Source organism: Triticum dicoccoides, chromosome 4A, assembly GCF_002162155.2.
Source record: "Triticum dicoccoides isolate Atlit2015 ecotype Zavitan chromosome 4A, WEW_v2.0, whole genome shotgun sequence".
Lineage (NCBI taxonomy): Eukaryota > Viridiplantae > Streptophyta > Magnoliopsida > Poales > Poaceae > Triticum > Triticum dicoccoides.
This window is the reverse complement of record NC_041386.1, coordinates 165,518,416-165,526,838: the sequence shown is the minus strand read 5'-3', so window position 1 is coordinate 165,526,838 and position 8,423 is coordinate 165,518,416.

Below are 8,423 nucleotides of genomic sequence, written 5' to 3'. Positions count from 1 at the left end.
CCCCCCTTCCCTTTCCCTCTCCCTCTCCTTCCTATTCCCTCTGGTGGAGAAAGGAAATGGGGGGGGGGGGCGAATCCTACTTGGACTAGGAGTCCAAGTAGGACTCCTCCCATAGCGTGCCCCTCCTGGCCGCCGGCCTCTGTCCCCCTCCTTTATATACATGGGCAGGGGCACACCAAGATTTCTCTTAGCCGTGTGCGGTGCCCCCTCCACAGTTTACTCCTCCGGCCATAGCGTCGTAGTGCTTAGGCGAAGCCCTGTGCCGATCACATCACCATCACCGTCACCACACCGTCATGCTGATGGAACTCTCCCTTGACCCTCTATTGGATCAAGAGCTCGAGGGACGTCATCAAGCTGAACGTGTGCTGAACACGGAGGTGCCGTACGTTCGGTACTTGGATCGGTTGGATCGTGCAGACGTTTGACTACATCAACCGCGTTAACCAAACGTTCCCGCTTTCGGTCTACGAGGGTACGTGGACACACTCTCCCCGTCTCGTTGCTATGCATCTCCTAGATAGATCTTGCGTGATCGTAGGAATTTTTTTGAAATTGCATGCTATGTTCCCCAACATCCTTGGCATCTAGCCCAGACGCCATGGGCCTTGGCGTCTGGCCGAGGGCTAGACGCCAAGGTCTCTGGCATTTGGCCCCCTGGCCTTCGCAAAACTCCATTTGCACCAACCTAAAGCCTCGTGGGCTTCACCCCTTGGCCGAACCATATCATCCTACATATCAATATTTACCTCCGGACCATTCTGGAGCTCCTCGTCATGCCCGTGATCTCATCTAGGACTCCGAACAACATTCGGTCACCAACATACATAACTCATACAGTAGTATATCGTCAACGAACGTTAAGCATGCGGATCGTACAGGTTCGAGAACAATGTAGAAATGACCGAGACACCTCTTCGGTCAATAACCAATAGCGGAACCTGGATGCCCATATTGGCTCCTACATATTCTATGAAGATCTTTATCGGTCGGACCTTTTGACAACATACGTCATTCCCTTTGTTCATCAGTATGTTACTTGCCCGAGCCGATCGTCGGTATCTTCATACCTAGTTCAATCTCATTACCGGCAAGCCTCTTTACTCGTTCTGTAATACATCACCTCGTGACTAACTCCTTGGTTGTTTGCTTGCGAGCTTATGATGTGTATTACCGAGAGGGCCCGGAGATACCTCTCCGGTACTCAGAGTGACAAATCCTAATCTCGATCTATGCCAACCCAACAAACACCTTCGGAGATACCTGTAGAGCATCCTTATAATCATCTAGTTACATTGTGACGTTTGATAGCACACAAGGTATTCCTCCGGTATCCGAGAGTTGAATAATCTCGTAGTCAAAGGAATATGTATAATTAAGTCATGAAGAAAGCAATAGCAATAAAACTTAACGATCATTATGCTAAGCTAACGGATGGGTCTTGTCCATCACATCATTCTCCTAATGATGTGATCCCGTTAATCAAATGACAACACATGTCTATGGTTAGGAAACTTAACCATCTTTGATCAACGAGCTAGACACGGTGTTTTGTCTACGTATCTGTCAGCGTCCTGGGAACGGGGTAGCCAGACTTGCCTGCCCGCGGCCCAGGGCGTGGCTCCACCAGCGGCATGGTACAGCCCACCTTCATTAGCTACCATTCAAGACCCTCGCGAGGGGACAAGCCTCGCGAGGCGGACGATGCAAGACCTCCTCAGGGGCAGCCTCCCTAGGCTGACTCCTGAGGGGCGGAGATGTCTATGCAAGGGGCACCTCGCGAGGAGCACGTGACATGAGCCATGACGACCAAGGCCAGGCGGGCACCAGCATGCGCAGAGTACCCGTTGCCTCTTTGGTGCTAAAGGGGCAAGCGCATGCGAGGATTCCCGAGGCATCAGGCAAATGTTTCCATATTGGTGCAACGGGACCAAGACCAGTAGGACGGCAGGACGGAGGTCACCGCGGCGCCCATGACGGCGTCACCACCAAGGCCTTTCACAGGCGAAGACCACCTTTTGTCAGGATAGCTTGTACTAGTTGTCCCCCTTCAAATTGAACATTGTGGGATCTCTTCCTGCCTAATATTTGGGAAGAGGAACAGGGCCTCTATAAATAGGACTAGCCACCACCATAGGAGGAGGGGACCATCCGCACACACACAAGCTCATCGAGCTCAAGAACACCTCTCCTCGGGAGGCTGTTCATCCCTTGTACTTATTCATCCTCAGCCTACAAGGCAATCCACCACACCACACTGGAGTAGGGTATTACACCACGACGGTGGCCCGGACCATTATAAACTCCTGTGTCCCTTGTTCTTCGGGTTCAGCAAGCTAGGCCTAGAGATCATTGCGAGAGTGGGCTCGCGGGGGAGAGAGATCTTTGTGCGCATCCCAGTGATCGAACCTCAAGGGTTTGCCGAAACGTGTAATCCGACATTTGGCACGCTGGGTTGGGGTGCACTGAAGCCTTTTCTTTCGTCGATCCACGTTCCACTGCTCCATCGCATCCATGTCTAACGCTCACCGATCCCGTGCTGAGTGCCACGCTGCCCTCGCCGCCCGCGTCGCCCAGACGACGCCCATTGGCGGACCTCCCCGCCATTCTCCATCACCTGCCTCCAACGCCACCACTAGCCCGGCAGCGAACGAGCAGCAGGCCTCATCGCTGCACCCCTCCGGGCGGCGGGACGGACGCTGAAGAAATATGCCCTAGAGGCAATAATAAAGTTATTATTTATTTCCTTATATCATGATAAAAGTTTATTATTCATGCTAGAATTGTATTAACCGGAAACATGATACATGTGTGAATACATAGACAAACAGAGTGTCACTAGTATGCCTCTACTTGACTAACTCGTTGATCAAAGATGGTTATGTTTCCTAGCCATAGACAAAGAGTTGTCATTTGATTAAACGGGATCGTATAATTAGGAGAATGATGTGATTGACTTGACCCATTCCGTTAGCTTAGCACTTGATCGTTTAGTTTGTTGCTATTGCTTTCTTCATGACTTATACATGTTCCTATGACTATAAGATTATGCAACTCCCGTTTACCGGAGGAACACTTTGTGTGCTACCAAACGTCACAACGTAACTGGGTGATTATAAAGGTGCTCTACAGGTGTCTCCTAAGGTACTTGTTGGGTTGGCATATTTCGAGATTAGGATTTGTCACTCCGATTGTGAGAGAGGTATCTCTGGGCCCACTCGGTAATACACATCACTTAAGCCTTGCAAGCATTGCAACTAATGATTTAGTTGTGGGATGATGTATTACGGAATGAGTAAAGAGACTTGCCGGTAACGAGATTGAACTAGGTATTGAGATACCGACGATCGAATCTCGGGCACGTAACATACCGATGACAAAGGGAACAACATATGTTGTTATGCAGTTTGACCGATAAAGATCTTCGTAGAACATGTAGGAGCCAATATGAGCATCCAGGTTCCGCTATTGGTTATTGACCGGAGACGTGTCTCGGTCATGTCTACATAGTTCTCAAACCCGTAGGATCCGCACGCTTAAAGTTCGATGACGGTTATATTATGAGTTTATGTGTTTTGATGTACCGAAGGTAGTTCCGAGTCCCAGATGTGATCATGGACATGACGAGGAGTCTCGAGATGGTCGAGACATGAAGATTGATATATTGGACGACTATATTCGGACACCGGAATGGTTCCAGGGGTTATCCTATATATACTGGAGTACCGGGGGGTTACCGGAACCCCCCCGGAGGTTAATGGGCCTCATGGGCCCAATTGGTGGAAAAGGAGAGGCAGGCCAAGGGGCAGCCATGCGCCCCTCCCCTCCCAAGTCCGAATTGGACTAGGAAGGGGGGCGGCAAACCCCCTTTACTTTCTCCCTCTTTCTCCTTCCCTCACCTCTCCTACTCCAACATGGAAAGGGGGGAGTCCTACTCCCGGTGGGAGTAGGACTCCTCATGGGGCGCGCCAAGGGTGGCCGGCCCCCTCCCCCTCCTCTACTCCTTTATATACAGGGACGGAGGCACCCCCTAGAGACACAATAATTGATCTCTTGGATCTCTTAGCCGTGTGCGGTGCCCCCTCCACCATAATCCACCTCGGTCATATCATAGCAGTGCTTAGGTGAGGCCCTGTGTCGGTAGAACATCATCATCGTCACCACGCCGTCGTGCTGACGGAACTCTCCCTCAAAGCTCGGCTGGATCGGAGTTTGAGGGATGTCATCGAGTTGAATGTGTCCAGAACTTGGAGGTGTCGTGCGTTCGGTGCTTGATTGGTCGGATCATGAAGATGTACGACTACATCAACCGCGTTGTGCTAACGCTTCCGCTTTCGGTCTACGAGGGTACGTGGACACACTCTCCTCTCTCGTTGCTATGCATCACCATGATCTTGCGTGTGCGTAGGAATTTTTTTGAAATTACTACGTTCCCCAACAGTGGCATCCGAGCCAGGTTTTATGCGTAGATGTTATATGCATGAGTAGAACACAAGTGAGTTGTGGGCGATATAAGTCATACTTCTTACCAGCATGCCATACTTTGGTTCGGCGGTATTGTTGGATGAAGCGGCCCGGACCGACATTACGCGTACGCTTGCGCGAGACTGGTTCTACCGACGTGCTTCGCACACAGGTGGCTGGCGGGTGTCAGTTTCTCCAACTTTAGTTGAACCGAGTGTGGCTACGCCCGGTCCTTGAGAAGGTTAAAACAACACTAACTTGACGAACTATCGTTGTGGTTTTGATGCATAGGTAAGAATGGTTCTTGCTCAGCCCGTAGCAGCCACCTAAAACTTGCAACAACAAAGTAGAGGATGTCTAACTTGTTTTTGCAGGGCATGTTGTGATGTGATATGGTCAAGACGTGATGAGATATAAGTTGTTGTTTGAGATGATCATGTTTTTCTGAAGTTATCGGCAACTGGCAAAAGCCTTATGGTTGTCTCTCTATTGCATAAGATGCAAGAGCCAAATAATTGCTTTACTTTATCGCTATGCGATAGCAATAGTTGCAAGAGTAATAGTTGGCGAGACGACCATGTGACGACACATTGATATAGATCAATATGATGGAGATCATGGTGTCATGCCGGTGACGATGGAGATCATGACGATGCTTTGTAGATAGAGATCAAAGGCACAAGATGATGATGGCCATATCATGTCACATATTATGATTGCATGTGCTGTTTATCTTTTATACATCTTATTTTTCTTAGTTCGGCGGTAGCTTTATAGGATGATCTCTCACTAAATTTCAAGGTATAAGTGTTCTCCCTGAGTATGCACCATTGTGAAAGTTCTTCGTGCTGAGACACCACGTGATGATCGGGTCTGATAGGCTCTATGTTCAAATACAACGGGTGCAAAACAGTTGCACACGTGGAATACTCAGGTTAAACTTGACGAGCCTAGCATATGCAGATATGGCCTCGGAACACTGAGACCGAAAGGTTGAGCGTGAATCATATAGAAGATATGATCAACATAGTGATGTTCGCCATTGAAGACTACTCCATCTCACGTGATGATCGGACATGGTTTAGTTGATTTGGATCACGTGATCACTTAGACGATTAGAGGGATGTGTATCTAAGTGGGAGTTCTTAAGTAATATGATTAATTGAACTTTAATTTATCATGAACTTAGTCCTGGTAGTATTAGCATATCTATGTTGAAGATCAATAGCTCACGTTTAGCTCCCCTATTTTATTTTTGATATGTTCCTAGAGAAAACTAAGTTGGAATATGTTAGTAGCAATGATGCAGATTGAATCAGTGATCTGAGGATTATCCTCATTGCTGCACAAAAGAATTATGTCCTTGATGCACCGCTAGGTGACAAACCTATTGCAGGATCAGATGCAGACATTATGAACATTTGGCTACCTCAATATGATGACTACTTGATAGTTTAGTGCATCATGCTTAACGTCTTAGAATCGGGACTTCAAAGACGTTTTGAACCTCATGGACCATATGAGATGTTCCAGGAGTTGAAGTTAATATTTCAAGCAAATACCTCGAGTTGAGAGATATGAAGTCTCCAACAAGTTCTATAGCTAAAAGATGGAGGAGAATAGCTCAAGAAGTGAGCATGTGCTCAGATTATTTGGGTACTACAATCGCTTGAATCAAGTGGGATTTAATCTTCCACATAAAATAATGATTGACAGAATTCTCTAGTCACCATCACCAAGTTAGTACAACTTCGTGATGAACTATAGTATGCAAGGGATGATGAAAACGATTCCCGAGCTTTTCATGATGATGAAATCGATGAAGGTAGAAATCAAGAAAGAGCATCAAGTGTTGATGATTAACAAGACCACTAGTTTCAAGAAAAGGTCAAAGGGAAAGAAAGGGAACTTCAAGAAGAACGGCAAGCAAGTTTCTGCTCAAGTGAAGAAGCCCAAGTCAGGACCTAAGCCTGAGACTAAGTGCTTCTACTGCAAAGGGACTGGTCACTGGAAGCGGAACTGCCCCAAGTATTTGGCGGATAAGAAGGATGGCAAAGTGAACAATGCTATATTTGATATACATGTTATTGATGTGTACTTTACTAGTGTTTATAGCAACCCCTCAGTATTTGATATTGGTTCAGTTGCTAAGAGTAGTAACTCGAAACGGGAGTTGCAGAATGAATAGATAATAGTTAAGGGTGAAGTGACGATGTGTATTGGAAGTGGTTCCAAGATTGATATGATCATCATCGCACACTCCCTATACTTTCGGGATTAGTGTTAAACCTAAATAAATGTTATTTGGTGTTTGCGTTGAGCATGAATATGATTTGATCATGTTTATTGCAATACGGTTATTCATTTAAGTTAGAGAATAATTGTTGTTTTGTTTACATGAATAAAACCTTCTATGGTCATACACCCAATGAAAATGGTTCATTGGATCTCGATCGTGGTGATACACATATTCATAATATTGAAGCCAAAAGATGCAAAGTTAATAATGATAGTGCAACTTATTTGTGGCACTGCCATTTAGGTCATATTGGTGTAAAGGGTTGACTACGATGAGATTTTCTCACTCGTAGCGATGCTTAAGTCTGTCCGAATCATGTTAGCAAATTGCCACATTTTATGAAATCTGACAAATGGATGTCAAAACTATATTCCTTAATGGATTTCTTAAAGAAGAGTTGTATATGATGCAACCAGAAGGTTTTGTCGATCCTAAAGGTGCTGACAAAATTTACAAGCTCCAGTAATCCATCTATGGACTGGTGCAAGCATCTCAGAGTTGGAATATATGCTTTGATGAGTTGATGAAAGCATATAGTTTTATACAGACTTGTGGTGAAGCATGTATTTACAAGAAAGTGAATGGGAGCACTACAACATTTCTGATAAGTATATGTGAATGACATATTGTTGATCGGAAAGAATGTAGATTTTTCTGGAAAGCATAAAGGAGTATTTGGAAGGAGTTTTTCAAAGAAAGACCTCGATGAAGCTGCTTACACATTGAGCATCAAGATCTATAGAGATAGATCAAGACGCTTGATAAGTTATTTCAATGAGTACATACCTTGACAAGATTTTGAAGTAGTTCAAAATGGAACAGTCAAAGAAGGAGTTCTTGCTTGTGTTGCAAGGTGTGAAGTTGAGTAAAGACTCAAAACCCGACCACAACAGAAAATAGAAAGAGAATGATAAGTCATTCCCTATGCCTCAGTCATAGGTTCTATAAAGTATGCTATATTGTTTACCAGTCCTATTGTATACCTTAGCATCTTTCTGGCAAGGGAGTACAATAGTGATCTAGGAGTAGATCACTGGACAGCGGTCAAAATTATCCTTAGAGGACTAAGGAAATATTTCTCGGTTATGGAGGTGATAAAAGAGTTTGTCGTAAAGAGTTACGTCGATGCAAGCTTTTTACATTGATCTAGATGACTCTAAGTCTCAGTCTGGATACATATTAAAAGTGGGAGCAATTAGCTAGAGTAGCTCCGTGCAGAGCATTGTAGACATAGAAATTTGCGAAATACATATAGATCTGAATGTTGCAGACCCGTAGACTAAACTTCTCTCACAAGCAAAACATGATCACTCTTTGGGTGTTAATTACATAGCGATGTGAACTAGATTATAGACTCTAGTAAACCCTTTGGGTATTAGTCACATGGAGATGTGAACTAATCGCATAAAGATGTGAACTAGATTATTGACTCTAGTGCAAGTGGGAGACTGAAGGAAATATGCCCTAGAGGCAATAATAAAGTTATTATTTATTTCCGTATATCACGATAAATGTTTATTATTCATGCTAGAATTGTATTAACCGGAAACATGATACATGTGTGAATACATAGACAAACAGAGTGTCACTAGTATGCCTCTACTTGACTAGCTCGTTGATCAAAGATGGTTATGTTTCCTAGCCATAGACAAAGAGTTGT